General features: G+C 33.7%; 1 long non-coding RNA gene across 1 annotated transcript; it reads right to left on the bottom strand.

Moving 5' to 3' along the window:
- Window positions 1–9,751: 9,751 nt before the first annotated feature.
- LOC144960185 (uncharacterized) lies at window positions 9,752–16,356 on the bottom strand. The gene is made up of 2 exons (XR_013642780.1): window positions 14,696–16,356; window positions 9,752–14,169 (listed from the first exon to the last, which is right to left on the bottom strand). It is a non-coding gene; the product is annotated as an uncharacterized LOC144960185 (long non-coding RNA).
- Between the last annotated feature and the right edge of the window lie 1,330 nt (window positions 16,357–17,686).

Raw genomic sequence — 17,686 nt, 5'->3', positions numbered from 1 at the left:
AAAATGTAAAGCAATGCATATCTTACTTTTATAACGGGCAGACCACACACATTTGCGTTAATTATTGTCTTGTTTCGAGAATTTAATTAACAAAATCTGTAATCATTAGGGTTTTTTCCTGAATTTTTTATTTCTTTTGGGAATTTTTCCGAATTAAGCGTGAAATTCTATCTTTTACTTTATTATTACTTTTAGTGAAATACCATCCAAATCATGTTTCATTTCAAAATGTCACCAAATGATAAATCTGTAACAGGTTATCCATACATGTGTGGTCTGGTAATAATGATACATAAAATGAAAGTGTACGCCTTTCTTATAAAATCTAACATGATAGAACTAATGTAATCCGATCTGCCATTGTTGTTGCTAAGGTAGAACAGATGTACTCGGTTCAATTAGACGTAAAAAAAAGAACTCTCGGTAACGATTGCAAAGAAGTAATTTTAGATTTAAAATTGGACGTACAAAAAAAAAAAAAAAATAAGATCAATCATTGTTATCAGGAAACATTTTAAAAATGGATTTGGTCATCACAGCTCTCCAGTGTATAGTGATCTCAATGTTACTTATGTGGCTTATCTTTTATGTTGAGTAGGTGTCCGGGTGTACACCTAATAAATAGGATTATGGGTTGGCTATTTTACAGCGGTCGACGGGACACCATAACACAGCAGGCCAAGCTGATATATATATATATATATATATATATATATATATATATATATATATATATAAATATATATATATATATATATATATATATATATATATATATATATATATATATTTACCATGTCCCATCGATCGCTGTGAAATAGCTAGCCCATTGTCCTATAATTAGGCGTCCACCCGGACATAAAAGATAAGCCACATAGGCGACACCGAGATCACTATACACTGGAGAGCTGTGATGACAAAACCGCCTTTCCTATTTCTTCGTAGATCGCTCTCTTCGCTTTCATATGTTCATGAGTACACTTGTATGAGATTTAGATCGAAAGGTTTCCCTTTTAGATTCACAAGTAAAACTCTGTCCGATATTGCCCAGTACTCAAGAACGGATTTTGCTATGAGGTTGTCCAGAATAAGATTTCACCTGAAATTGGTCGGGAACAAATCGGCTTCGTGAAAGACAAAGGTACTATGAATGCTATCTTCACATTAAAATCAATTTACAAAGGTCTAGTGAAAGACAAAAAAAGCCTGTGCTTCTGTTTCGTGGACTATTCAAAAGCCTTCAATTCGGTTAAACATAAACATTTTTTGAATTACTCACATTCATTAGAGCAGAGCATTATGACCTCCACCTTGTGAAAAATTTGCAGTGGTACCAAGCAGCATGTTAAGATTGGACAATGAGACTTCCGCTTTTTTATTTTAAAAAAAGAGTGAGACGAGGGAGGATGTGTTTTATCGCCAAACATGTACACTGAAATAATCTTCCGTTAAATTGAAGAAGTACCGGGCATCTGTGATGAGAATTTGACGAACTTGAAGTATGCAGACGATGCAGTTCTTATGGCTTATACATCAGAAAACGTTCAGATCATGCTTGACAAATTAGTGGCTGGTAGCAAAGCAAGGAAACTTTTGCCGAACGTCAAGAAAACCGAGTGCATGGTCGTTAACAAACAAAACAAAGATCTATCTTTTCACTTCAAAGGCAAAGGGGAAACCATAAACAAGTTTAAAAGTTTAAATATCTCGGTGCAACCATCACGTACAACACTAGAGCTTTTTTTTAGAAATGAAACAAAAAATAGCGATCGCTAAAAACACCTTCCTTAACCTAAGACCAGTCATCTCTGCTACCAATATTAAATTAAACACAACACTTAAGGTTTTTCAGTTCTTTATCTTACACCGGTGCTTGCTCCTTAATATTTTAATCTAAGGTTATCCAAACTTACATTTCTTCTTCTCTCCTCTACGCGTGTGAAACCTGGACTCTAGACAAGGAATGTAAAAACCGTCTAAAAGCTTTCGAAATGTGGTTGTACAGAAGATCGCTAAACGCCAAGTGGTGAGATAGAATAACAAACGTAGAAGTTTTGCATAGAATATGGAAACCCATCCGAATTGTGAAAACCATCAGAAAAGGGCAATTGGGCTTTCTTGACCATGTGTGGCGACGAGGGCACATTGAAAGCCTAACAATCAGTGGCTACATAGAGGGGAAAAGAACTCGTGGTCATCAGAGGTTGACGTTCCTGACCAGTTTGAAGCTATCAACGAGCAACATCCCTACCAACTCCGAGTACGTAAGAGAGGCAGAGGACAGATCGTCGTGGGGGCAAATGATAGGCAACGTGTATACAAGCGCAAGCCACGGAAAAGAAACGTAAGTAATTCATTGGAGGGGGGGGGGGGGGGGCATAGACTTCAAAAGCAAAGGTAGCCGGTTGAGTCGATGTTGTATTTTTACTTGTTTCGTCTTTCCAATCTGCGGTAACTGGGTAACTAAGTGTGTCAATAGACTTCATTAACTTATAGCCCGACACTGGGAAAAGACTTTTGAGATCATTTATAGATTATGGCACCGCTTTTTAGGCGTCTTGTCTCGTCCCATATGTTCAAAATTGCTGTTGGCTTGGGGCCAATTGTAAAGCGCTATGAGAGTAGATTTGAGTGGGTATTGCGCTACATATTAGTTCATAGGAGCTGAATTAATTGAAAAAAAATGGTTGGCCATCAATCTCCCTGACAATTGTTAACATTACTATTTCGCAAAGGTTAGTGACAGCGATTCGATTTCTGTAATGATTATAATATTGTCATAGCACTAAAGTGAAAATATAAGAAAATTATCTGGCTGGAAACAATCTAAACTCTAATAATCGAACAAGGCTAGGAGGAAATTTAATCATGATCAAATTACAAAGTACAAAATGGCAAAAAGATTAAATCACGAGATAACAAAGATCATAATTAGATTGGATGGAAAATTGCATTATACTTAAGTGCGCTGATATTTTTCGTTCCGTAGACTGAACCCTTCCTCGCCCTTCTCCTCACTAAATCACATCTTTTTGTTGACACGGGAACAGCATGACCTGTTGTATGTTCCTGGTTGAGCTTTGTTCCTAGTGTTCCTGTTCTCGAGAACAGAAACCCGTGCGACACTACTGAAATCCAACACCCACCATTCCAAATTCCTACTTTCACTCGTTATCATTTTAAGCGGGTTTTTTTCCCCAGCTTAGATCCTTACAGTACAACATGTTACTTTGATATTGTATGATTTAAACATTATTTTTGATATTCCCATCATTCGCAATAGTTAAAAATATTCGTTTATTTTTTTATTTGGGGTCCCAATGATATCACTGCTTTCGGGGAAATTCGCCACTAGTATCGAGGAAATTCGCCGTTCTAACCGGGGAAATTCGCCGCTCTCTTTTGTCGAAATATTATTAATTAAATGTTTAAAGCGGGTATTGATGATATTTTGACCGATAATTACTTAATAAATTTGTAATGCAGTGTCTGAGTAGCGTTCATAGTGCATAAAATTTGCATAATTAGGATAGTAAAGATTATTAGTAATTTCACTGGACTTAATGAACTCATTACTGTAACGAAACCGTTTTTTATATACTGATAGAATAAAATGGTAAGAACTTCAAAGAAAACCCAAAATGGAAGCAAAAAAAATAAGAGATAAATAGGATAGGATGGTTCAGCAAAACACAAGAAAGGATATTTTGTCATGTTTTCGTCTGCCATCATACTATCATATCGTCATAAATAAAACTTGCCGTCGGTCATTAAATTTTTTAATTCTTTTTTGCCATTGTAAATAAATAAAATATTTGGTAATTACTACAAAACAAATCAAATATAAACATGAGAAGACAAAATAGTATCTAAAAAGTACATAAAACTCGCGATAAAAAGTGTTAAAACGAACGGCAAAAGTTGACAGGAGTTGACAAGGTGGATGGGGGGGGGGGGGGGCAATTTTTTGCCAATATTTGGTTGACGTCATTGTTTTTTGTTGGTTCTTTTGTTTGTTTTGTTTTGTCTTTGTTTGTTTTTTGTTTTTTTGGGGGGTTTTTTTGGTGTTTTTTTTTTAATATGTAATGTTTTATAAACGTTTGAGTGAATTCCTCTTAGTAGGATCCATTGCTTGTGTTTTGATGAGACTTTTAGGTGATCTCAAACTAAGATCATTGATAGTATGCTCTTGGAATCTACATACATCTGTTCTTCATTTGAGCCATTCGCCTTTGTCTTACTTTTTCTAGTGTGATAAATCTATAATTTTTTTCATTTTCCTCCTTTTTTCTGGCGTTAAAATGACCTCAATGTGTCGCAAGCGCCGTAAAATCCTAAAAGCAAAAACAAAATGTGTTGCAAGCCGCGTGAAACCCTAAAAAATGAAAGTAAAAGAATCAATGCTTATGCTGAGATGGAAAAAATCAAGTGCAAATTACTGATTTTAGGATGTGATACTTCAATGAATCGTATATATATATATATATATATATATATATATATATATATATATATATATATATATATATATATATATAATGAACTGTAGTATAGTTGCTTTTTTGTTTTGAATATATAATTTTATTTTGTAAGCATTTGAATTTGAGTGTATTTTCTCCTTACGGACCCTGTGCTTTTGTCTGCATGGGGCTTTTAGGTGTTCTGAAACCAAGCACATTGTTGATAGTTTGATCTTGGAATCGACTTATGTTCCCCGTTTGATCCAGTCTCCGCTGTCTTACTTTTTCTCTGATGCTTTTAATTGTAAATTTTAGAATTGGACGAAATGTGAGTTGATTTATACTCATCTCTCTCTCTCTCTCTCTCTCTCTCTCTCTCTCTCTCTCTCTCTCTCTCTCTCTCTCTCTCTCTCTCTCTCTCTCTCTCTCTCTCTATATATATATATATATATATATATATATATATATATATATTTATATATTTATATAATCCTCACTTCATTCGATTATTACCTCCTTCAACGTTGTTTCATCCACTGATTGAATCTTCAGGGAAATATTCTGTATAGCAGTGTCCAATTCAACCATATATATATATATATATATATATATATATATATATATATATATATATATAATATACATTTATGTGTATATAAACACACACACACACACACACACACACACATATATATATATATATATATATATATATATATATAAGTAGTAATATAAAATTCATGAGAAAGCTTTGTTAAATTGTTAAATAAATTGTATTATTGTTGTGTGTTTTACACACTTTGCAGTTATTTTTAATTGTATTATTGTCTGTTTTACACACTTTGTAATTATTTATGTCTTAATATACATGCGTAGGAGAAACCGTTGTTAAAATGTAGATTGTAAATATGTATTATCATTTTATTATAGTAGTGTGTAATATATGTTATAGTATTAGATATATGTAATACGTGTGTTAATTGCATTATTGTCGTGTGTTTTAGACACTTTGTAATTATTTTTAATTGTATTATTGTGTGTTTTACACACTTTGTAATTATTTCTTAATATACATACGCAGGAGAAACCGTTGTTAATTTGTGTTAGATTATTTTATTATAGTGTAATTGTGTTATAGTATAAGATATATGTAATCCTTGTGTTCATTTGTATTATTGTTGTGTGTTTTACACACTCTGTAATTATTTCCGTCTTAGATGTGTGATAGCTCTATTGATAAGATATAAAAATGGATCACAAAAGTCCATGTTTTAATGGCATTGTCCAAATATAATGTCTGTGAATAGATACGAAGATGATACAAGACGTCACATTAGTTAATAACAATCACGTTAATCAATGTTGATATAATTTAGAATAATAATAATAATAGGTTCAAAATTACTCATAATAGATCTCGCGTCTCTATTCGGATTTGAACTTGAGAAATTTTCGTGCGATAGATAGACGCCTTACAATTGGATTCAGTAGTTTGATGTCACGCCGCCCGGCAACGGCGGCCATCTTGGTTCTAAACAAAGAAAATCATTACTTTGTATTCTTCGTGCTGGCTAGAACTTTTCACATGTCTTGTGATCAGAATGTGTAAAAGTCAAAACATGATCAAATTTATATTTGTTTTTCCTCTGGATACGCTTTTATGCTCGCCGGAGAAATATTTCATACGGCGTCCGCCATTGTTCCGATAGTTGAGAGCCAATGTTACTAAGTTACCATGCGTCATTGGGAAGGAAGTGACGTTACGACTGTTGAAGAGTATTTGATCAATGTGAGCAACACACTTCGTCGTTTTCTTACTATTCCTGTCTTCTCTTAAAGTACATATTCGAGCAGAAAGCTTACTCAGCGAAAAAAGATGAAACATAATCAATCGTGTCCACAAAAAAGGACTAATTGCTTTGTATTGATTAAAGATCCCTTTGTTAACTTACATATCTATTTCAGCTGGCGGTAACTTTCATGAAACTGGCACTGTTGATGTATTGAATTTCACAATTCTTATTATTTAAAACTAACACTTGCTTGGTCGATGGAGATAAAGTGTTTGCGTAAGCGTTTAAAGTCATTTCATTATTTCATGTTTTATCAGAGATTTACGTGATGTCAAGTCACGTTTATCGATATCTTTTGGCAAGAAATCATTGACGAGAACTATATATATATATAATAGAGAGTGATGAAAGCTAAGTTAAATCATTTTCTCGTTTGTAAAAAAAATAAAATTAATTTAATCTTCACTCTCACTCTCAGAACCACTTTCTTCATTTTTATTTTCTATCAATTTTATAATATCCATTTTATTTCTTTGTCCTCCATAGATAATATAACTGTGTATTAAATAATGTAATTCATGAAATGCAATAATATCAATGTATCTTTTTGGTAGAAAGAATTTTATTTCTGCGGATGTGAGTCGTTTTAACTTTTTTATTCTTCTATCTCTCCAAACTTAATGGAAATGAAATCTGTATTGTTTTCATTTCCCATGTTGACAATATAACAATTATCCTTGATCCATTCTAAATCATCTTTTTCAATATTTCCCCAAGCTTCAGGAGGAAAAAAAATCTATTTCCTTCAACCAAAATTCTTACACTTCCAAATTCAGTATCCATAAATAATAACAGAAAGATGATTTACAAGACAAAAAATATCATCTCCCAAAACTCTAATTATACATTTGACTGTTTCCCCTCCGAGCTAGGGTAACCGGCCAGGGCCTGGACAAAACCAAGTAAGCTCATTCCAAGACAATGACAGAAAGCGTGTTGGAAAACAGATAAAGGGGGATAGAAGTGCCCCGCTGTCCACTAAGTGAGGGGAACCCCACCAGAATATTATACCATACATAACAAAGAGATGATTTACAAGATAAACAATATCATCTCCCAAAACTCTATACATTTGACCGTCTCCATCCCATTAAAAAAAAAAAAAAAAAACAAAAAAAAAAAAAAACAACAAAACATTTTGTTGTTTTTCAGGGTTTTACGGCGCTTGCAACACAATTAGGTCATATCAACGCCAGTAAAAAGGAAGAAAATTGGATAGTAAAAACATTCTAGATGTACAATTTAAAAAGGACTTGGGAAAACAGTAAGACGATGGGAAATGGTTCAAATAAAATCAGTGTATTTAGTTTGAGATCACCTAAACGCCTCAACCAGACACCAGCACACTGGAAGGGGACCCTGACCTCCCTTAGTGGGCAGGGAGGTACATGCTGTGTTTTCTATCCCCCACACCCGTTTTCCAATTGTCTTAGAATGAGATTACCCTAGTTTTGTCCTGACCCTTGCCGGAGTTCCTTGGCTGGGAGGGAAACAGTCGAATGTATAGTTATAGTTTTGAGAGATGATATTTTTCCTTGTAAATCATCTCTCTGTTATGCATTGTATTATGTTTAGTTTACATATTATATTATATGATTTGTAAACATTTGAGTGTTTTCCACTTAGTTGTGACCTGTGCTTGTGTCTGGATGGGACTTTTAGGTGATCTCAAACGAAGTACTTTGACGGTGTGCTCTTGGAATCTACATCTGTTGAACCAATTCCCCTTTATCTCACCTTTTCTTTTGTGTTTTAATTGTAATTCTAGAACTTTTACTATCCCATTTCCTTCCTTTTTACTGGCGCTGATATGACCTTAATGTGTTGCAAGCGCAGTAAAATCCTCCAACTCCCCACTACGAGGAATACACTCAAATGTTTATAAATCATATGTTAAGAATTTTTTTTTTAAGTGCATAAGAGAGATGATTTACAAGGAAAAAAGATCATCTCCAAAAACTATAACTATACATTCGATTGTTTCTCTCCCAGCCAAGAACTCCGGCCAGGATCAGGACAAAACTAAGTCATCTCATTCCAAGACGAGGACAGAAAGCATGTTTGAAAACAAATACAGGGGGATAAAATACACAGTAAGTGCCTCCCTGCCCACTATTGTTTGTTTTTGTTTTTAAGGGTTTTATGGCGCTTTGTAACACATTCAGGTCATATCAGCGCCAGAAAAAAAGGAAGAAAATGGGATAGTAAAAACATTCTAGATGTACAATTAAAGGGACGAGAAAAATGTAAGACAAAGACAAGGGGAAAAGGTTCAAATCGGGAACAGATGTAGATTCCAAGACCACACTATCAGTGTACATGTACTTAGTTTGAGATCACTTATAAGTCTCACCCAGACACCAGCACAAGTCCCCACTAAGAGGAATGCACTCAAATGTTTACAAATCATATGTTAAGAATAAAGCCAAATAACAGTACATAACAAAGAGATAATTTACAAGGAAAAAAATATCATATCCTAAAAAAACTATACATTTGACCGTTTCCCTCTCAGCCAGGGCCAGGACAAAACCAGAAAACAAGTTGGAAAACAGAAATAGGGTGAGAGAAGACACAGTAAGTACCTCCCGGCCCCCTATTGGAGGCCAGGAACCTCACCCAGCCTGCCCACAATGGGAGGTCAGGAATCCCACCCAGTAGACAGCTAAACCATGCTTGTCACAAGATACAATGGAATCGAGGCAACCCTGAATGGAATGCAATTGATAGGCAGTGAAGAAGAAAAGGCTGGATACAAAATCATTTAGAGTGAAATAATGACTGAATGAACTACACATTTTACTACTTCCCACGCCAGTACCTGGGAAAAACCGAGCACTCTAAATCCATAACAGAGACAGAGAGCAACGTGGAAAAGGAAAACATAAAGGGAATTTAAGGTCATATCAGCGCCAGTAAAAAGGAAGAAAATGGGATACTAATTATAGAATTACAATTAAAGTACTCCAGAAAAGGTAAGACAACGGGGAATTGGTTCAAATAAGAAACAGATGTAGACTCCAACAGCACACTATCAAAGTAGGCTACTCATCCAGACACAAGCACAGGTCCCCACTCAGAGGAATACACCCAAATGTTTACAAATCATAAATATTATGTAAACAGTGCAAAACAGAGATGATTTACAAGGAAAAAAAATATCTCCCAAAACTAACTATACATTTGACTGTTTCCCTCTCAGCCAGGGCCAAGACAAAACCAAGTAATCTCATTCCAAGACAAAGACAGAAAGCAAGTTGGAAAACAGATATAAGGGGATAGAAAGACACAACAGTACCTCCCTGCCAATTATGGGAGGTCAGGAACCCCAACCAGCCTGCCCACTATGGGAGTGGGCGGTCAGGAAACCCACCCAGACACGGCAAAAATGACCTCTTCGCCCACCCAGCCAAAGAAATGAACACCAAGTCCCAAGAATTTATCTTTGATAGCACGAATCTTCATTATCCTCTTTTATTGTCTTATAATAATTCATTAATAATTATCTTATAATCGTCAATATTAGCAATATCATACCAAAAAAGGAGAAATAAAAAGTTCAAAACAAAAATACAAACGATAAAAATGGGAGGATGGTGGTGATGGTACAATGTAGTAGTGATGAGGGTGGTTGGTGGTATGGGAAAGGGGGTAGGGTGGTGAGGCATCAATTTCTTATTTTAAAAATAATGGATGATCATCAACATTAACATCAACATCTTTATCATAGTACACTTATCTAATCTGTCAACAATTTTTTTGTCCATCGATAATAATAATTTTTATTTTGTTTCAATTGAAATTGAACACCTTGTAATTGTAATCAGTCCCAACAGGCCATGGCATTCGGATATTGACAACAACAACAAAACAAAAACACACAAAATAGTACTTCTTGTATACACATCACTTAAGAAATTTATTAAGTATATAGAAACACACCAAAAAAAAAAAGCATACACATCACACCCAAACACAAATAAATTATTTCTTACCATGTGGAAATAATATCAGCAACAATTATTTTTTTTAATGGAATAATAAACGCGTTTTAATTAAGAATAAAAAGAATAATCCCACTCGGACCAATAATGAAAATATCTTGCATTAATCTTTTTGCTTGACTTGTTGAACATAAAACCAAAACATTTTATCTGATTAATCTGAACATTTCCTATCATAATTCAATAAGCATATCTACCAAAGAAAATCTGTATATTGATCAAGAAAACCCAGAACATTAACTATCCCTTCTGTTTTGCTGTTTCATTCCAAATAATTGTTTTTTGTTTATACTATTTCCATGAATTAATAATAATTGCCCCAATTCAACGTCCCATCTGATTTAAGGGGTTTTAAAGAGCTAACGATTAACGACACTTTTAAGGTCATTTCAGCGCCAGTGAAAAGAAAGATTTAAAAAATAGTCTAAAGACTTAGATCTAGCTACCAAGTACCCCAAAGAGATATGTGATGAAAGTTCAAGAGCGATCAGGATTAGATACAAAAAACAATACGGACTTGTCGCTAATCAGAAACCAACTATAATTCCAACACTGACGCAGAATTTTTAGCCTAAAGGGACACACTCAGATTGATACACATTATAATATAAGAGAGATGATCTACAAGAGGAAAAAATAACTATCACAAAAAAACCTGCTGATTGTCTCTCCAAAAAAAGACAGGGCTCAGGTGAAATCAAATGGTTTTGTTCCAGAACAAGGACACAAAGCAGAATGGAAAGGAGAAATGATATTGGGGAATAGAAGAGTTAGCAAGGCTGTGGATCAGTGAAGAATCTAGCAGCCCAGGAGGGAAGGGGGCAGAGGGTTTCAAGGTCCAGCATTCCCTTGATCTAAGTGGACCGTCACTCACAAATGTGTTCTATATCATTGACTTTTGGTAAAACCATCACATTCGCAGTTTGTTTATTATGATAATAAACAGACTCACGTGATACAAATCATCAATGCTATGAATACCTTAAAAACTACTAACTTTAATCGTTAAGAGTTCTGATGATTTATTTTTTTTTATGCTAGACAAACAGTTTATCCAAAAAACAAAAAACTGACCAGACGCTTGCTACACTCCTGAAAACTAAAAGGATCATCATAGGATGGGGTGAAGTGGGACACATGTTAAAATGGGCAAAAATTACACATTCCGGGTAATCTCAAATATCAAAATCTGGAATAAAAAGGTTCAAGACATGAAGTTTTTTTAAAAATGTCCATTGCTTACAGGGGTTTCTTTTTAGAAGGTAAGAATTGGTATTCAATCAAAATAAATTCTTGGAATTACATTCTTTTAACTGGTTAAATTAGAGAAGTTCATTTTCAGTTTAGTTTAGATCTCATGCAGGACTTTCTTTGAAAGGCAGAAGAGGAGAAGGGGGGGGGGGGGGGGGGCGCTATCCACACATGCAATATAGAAATAACAGCATTCTAGTTAGTTCTTTTCTCAGTGTGTTGTTAAAACATATTGTTAATTACTAGCCTATTTGATTGAGAGATCATTGTTTCATAATGGATGGAGTCAAAACATTGAAAATGCATGATAACATGAAAGCTTTCCAAACTAGAACAAGGAATAAAATGGAAAATGCCTACAAAGCCAATTCAATATCAATATAACATCATAGATGAGCTTGAGCATTGAACTTAGAATAATATTTTCTGCTATATTTTAAATTTTATTAAACCCAATTTTGTTTCACTCTTAAAACATTGCCATAATGCCGCCTTGATCATACCTTGACGGGGGACAAAAAGTAAATTCTAAGGGGAGAGGGCGAAAAGAATAGTAGTTCCTAACAATGAATGAATGATGCAACTATTTAAATATGAGGTTGTTTTAAAATATTACTTAAAATGTGAAAAAATCAAATGATAACAACTGAAACTTTGACAGGATGATCAGAGCTTTCTGAAAAGTGCAAATAAGACTAAAAAGAGGACTATAGCAGTTTTTAAAAAAAAATCTGTCAAACCTTAAAATGTTCCTTTACACTACCTTTTGACTTTACAGATGTCAACACTTTTATAAAGTGAAATAATAATAATCTCGAATCGATATGATACAAGGTTATGGAATTTGTACAAGCAAAATAATAATCATGAAAAATTTAACAGGCTACATTCAATATTATTGATAATTTACATAACGATCTGTCAATATGTAAAACAACTATATAAAATTTGATCCGAACATGATCAATTGAATCCATTTTGGACATGAAGAACATGCAATTAGTTAATAAATTCCAGCATTAACAGATAGGAGAAAGCACTTAATAATAAGCCCATAATGACGGATTATATTATAAACAACAACACATTATAAACAATTTTTTTTTAAAAAAACACCATATTCAAATATTTGTGGTCTCGTATGTCTCTCGGAGTGAAATAAAATATAGTACGATAAAACAGTGCATTGTGTAGGCCTTACAATTAAGTGGATATGATGAATCCAATATTCATAAAAATGTACACTTACACTGCATTTAAATAAATAACTAAATTTTCAACAAAAAAAAAAAAAAAAACGTACTTAAACATATTTTTTTTAAAAAGACAATCAACAAAAATAATTTCTAGTGTTGATAAATATATGATAAAGATTTCATACAATACAAAATCGTAACTTTGAAACAAGTGATTAAAGAGAGAAGTAGGTGGATGAAAAATGGAAGGATGCAGGAGAAGGAACCAACAACAGTTCAACATAATGAACAAACAGAACAATTACCATTTTGTATTTAAATTTCAGTCATATATACTTTGAAGAAATGAAGGGCGACACACGCATAGAGGATTGTTTCTGGGTTTTTTTTGTTTCTTTGTCTTTAAGGGTTTTACAACACGCAAGACATACTAAGGTCATTTCAGCGCAAGTAAATAGAAAGAAAATGGGATAGTCAAAAAATTCTGCTTCCCTGCCCATTTTGGGAGGACAAAAGACCCCATCCAGGCATAGAGAGGATTTTAAAATTGTTAAGCATGTATTACTTGTATATCAGGTCAAACTATGTCTAGGCTATTTATTTGAAGGAGAGCCTAATAAATCACCATCAGACAACTTTACTGAAACCAAGGCCATTTGTTTTAATTGAAAATAAATGTTAAGGGTGATTGCTACATTTAAAGAACAAGTGAAACATAGGGAAAAGATATCACCCATCAGTTTCAAACTACCTTGCTAAGCAAAGGTTGCAAGCTATGGCACAGGCAATTGTTTTGTTTTTGTTTTTAAGGGTTTTATGGCGCTTCCAACACATTTAGGTTATATCAGGGCCAGTAAAAAGGAAGAAAATGGGATAGTAAAAAGTTCTAGAATTACAATTAAAGCACCCAAGAAAAAGTAAGACAAAGAGGAACTAGGAACAAATAGGGATCAGATGTAGATTCCAAGAGCATACCACCAATGTACTTAGTTTGAGATCACCTATAAGTCTCATCCGGACACAAGCACAAAATCCAACAAAGAGGAATACACTCAAATGCTTACAATATACATTGAAAATAACAATTATAATAATACATAACAGAGAGATGATTTACAAGGAAAAAAACATCATCTCCCAAAACATTAACTATGCATTTGACTGTTTCCCTCCGAGCTAGGACTCCGGCCAGGGCCAGGATATAACCAAGTAATCTCATTCCAAGACAAAGACAGAAAGCATGTTGGAAAACAGTTATAAGGGGATAGAAGACACAGAATGTACCCCCCTGCCCACTACGGGAGGTCAGGAACCCCACCCAGGTGGCACAGGCAAAATCCCATCATCTCAAAGTCTATTTCTGAAACTGTTTTCAATTAAATTTAGATTATCTATAAGATGACACCTCAATTAGTTTTTGTTTTTTTGTGTTTTTAAGGGTTTTACGGCGCTTGCAACACATTTAGGTTATATCAGCGCCAGTAAAAGGGAAGAAAATGGGATAGTAAAAAGTTCTAGAATTACAGTTAAAGAACCCAAGAAAAAGTAAGACACAGGGGAACTGGAAACAAATAGGGATCAGATGTAGATTCCAAGATCACACTATCATTGTACTTAGTTTGAGATCACCTATAAGTCTCATCCGGACACAAGCACAAAATCCAACAAAGAGGAATACACTCAAATGCTTACACTAAACATTAAAAATAACAAATATAATAATACATAACAGAGAGATGATTTAAAAGGAAAAAAATATCATCTCCCAAAACAATAACTATGCATTTGACTGTTTCCCTCCTAGCCAAGACTCCGACGAGGGCCAGGAAAAAAACAAGTAATCCCATTCCAAGACAAAGACAGAAAGCTTGTTGGATAACAGATATAAGGCGATAGAAGACACAGTATGTACCTCCCTGCCCGCTATACACCTCAATTATGAACAATTATAAACAAAGTTTGCAGTACGACTAAATGTAGGAGGAATTTGATAGTTCAGGATTTATGAACCGAAGAAAAAGAAAGATAAACCAGTAATCAAATCCATTAGTCTTTTGATCCAACTTCGCGATCCTCTACACCTTGATCTATTCTATTAGGTCCATGATGGAATCATTTTAGAATGAGAACATCCTCTTTGTGGATTAGGTCAAAACTGAGAATACATATGAAGCCTTGGCTGAATTTTTTGCGTTGATGTGATGATTATACTTATTTCAGTATTTATTTCATTTGGGGTTTTAAAAATATGTTTTTCACACTAATTCTCGCTTTATCAATTAGGAGAGCAATTCGCCAAATTGAATCATGGAGGACAAAAAGAAAAATGTTGTATATAACAGTTCACTACACTTCAATGCACACTTGTTTTGAAGCCATTCTATCTCCAGCAATCTCTACCTAATCCACACAAATATCCAAAGCCATAAAGGCATGCGAATAAGGGGAGTGAACTGTGCATGATCTCCCGAGAGCTATTGAATGGAATGAAAATCAGTGGTGGTATTCGGGACAATCCAGATATTATCAATCAGGTCATACAATCACTCTCACTAATACTGGTGAATGATTTTACTAATTACAATGTTGACATTTCATTCCGAGACACAAAATTCTCAATCTAAATAATATACATCAAGTCCATATTTGACACAGTTTTTAACTCAATTATGTACCCGTATAATGGTTATATAGCATTATAAATCCTAATGGTGGATGATAATAATAAATCAAATTGTCCTATTCATAATTCTTTTTTTTTGAACATCATATACAACAGTCATCAGTATATCTGTCCTATTTTAATTTTATCATGTCCAAAAAGAAGTAATAGCAAATTTTCTCTTAAATAACCACAACAATAATATTTTACGCAAAGCATCCAATTTCAAATTGATAAAAAGCAAACAATCTGCACATCCAAGATGAACTTGTTTTTGTTTTTGTTTGTTTTTAATGGTTTTACGGCGCTTGCAACACATTAAGGTCATATCACAGCGCAAGTAAAAAGGAAAAAAATGGGATAGTAAAAAGTTCTAGAATTACAATTAAAGCATCCAAGAAAAAGTAAGACATAGGGGAACTGGGAACAAATAGGGATCAGATGTAGATTCCAAGAGCATACCACCAATGCACTTAGTTTGAGATCACCTATAAGTCTCATCCGGACACAAGCACAAAATCCAACAAAGAGGAATACACTCAAATGCTTGCATTATACATTAAAAATAACACATAACAGAGAGATGATTTACAAGGAAAAAAATATCATCTCCCAAAACAATAACTATGCATTTGACTGTTTCCCTCCCAGTCAAGGACTCCGGCCAGGGTCGGGACAAAACCGAGCAATCTCACACCAAGACAAAGACAGAAAGCAAGTTGGAAAACAGATATACGGGGATAGAAGACACGGTAAGTACCTCCCTGCCCACTGTGGAGGTAGGGAACCCCACCCAGCAAGATGAACTCCTTTGATCATGACAAGTTGCAAGACAGATAGCAAGCTTGGTGGAGTATCAAATTAAAAAAATAATGAGTAAAAGTATGAATAAAAATTTACTTGATAATCACAAGAGCACAAATATACACCAGTTTGCAGAATCACACATCAAATAAGCAACAACAATAAAAAATAAGGGACATACTGACCAAGACAACATGTTACTCACAGCAAAACAGGATGTGTCAAAGCAGGTATTAAATAATAATAATAATAATAATAATAATAATAATAATAATAATAATAATAATAATAATAATAATAATAATAATAATAATAATAATAATAATAATAATAATAATAATAAAACAAACGAGAATAAAAACAAAACAAATAAAAACCATCACAATCACTTACATTTTAGTCATCACATAACTATATGATAACAAAATATCAGGAGATTTATGCGTTACAGTTTACTGTGCACAATATCCTAACCTTATCGCTGATAAAGATCAACAAATAGTAAATTGATGTACCAACCCATCTCCTTACAGATGTTAGATCCAGCATTACGGATTTCCTAAAGTACCTAATGGTTTTGAGAATGTCATTTTCTTGTTGGAAGTCTAAATCATTGTCAGACTAGCCCTCAACATAATAAAAACAGAAGGTAGGTCGACAATTATGTATTTCACAGATAAAGGGGGATAAAAAAGACAACAAAAAAAACACAGTAAGGTTGATGTCACAATCCACCGCTTTGCTGGAAAAAAAGCAGAACAAGAAAAATAAAGTACTCTTCACCATGACAAGAACTCCCTAAAACAGCATACAGTATTGTTTTCTTATTTCACATAATATCAATGAGAATTGATGACAAGGGAAGAGGACGAAATAGTTATCCAAAATAATTTCTCCAAACAATTCAAGTCTAATCCCAATAACTGATATTATGGACACGACTTTGGAAACCACATATTAACCACAGCTACGGCATATTCTTTTTTCTTTTTTAAACAAATGACAGCCCTTGTAAATTTCACTCCATACTCGTATTTCCGTAAATATATACAAGAATGTCCTCCACACAAAAAAAAACAACAACACACAATTGGATAACACCTCCCTAGGATTAATGTTACGATTAGAATACTATTAATCCAATAAATTATAGATCTATAGAATTGAATAGGTGGCCTAACAACAAGCTTAATGGCAGGATGACAACAATAAACTGAATATATACAAATACTGAAAACACCGTACAAAAAAAAACAATAAAAAAAACAAAACAAAAGCATAATGTACATTTTTAAAAATGTTCACTTGATTCTATAAGTTGACTTTCAGAATATTTTCTTTAAAAAGGAAATATATCAAAACAATCATATTCTTGACATTTATAAAACAGGATCAAATTCACATCATAGTATTCTTATTTCAAGAACAATGCACCATACAAAAACAAACTTTCCAA

This window comes from Berghia stephanieae, chromosome 14 (assembly GCF_034508935.2).
Source record: "Berghia stephanieae isolate SIO BIC M18660-M18661 chromosome 14, UCSD_Bste_1.3, whole genome shotgun sequence".
NCBI classification, from domain to species: domain Eukaryota; kingdom Metazoa; phylum Mollusca; class Gastropoda; order Nudibranchia; family Aeolidiidae; genus Berghia; species Berghia stephanieae.
Note: the sequence above shows the minus strand (reverse complement) of the source record. Positions and strands in the feature narration are given on the sequence as shown.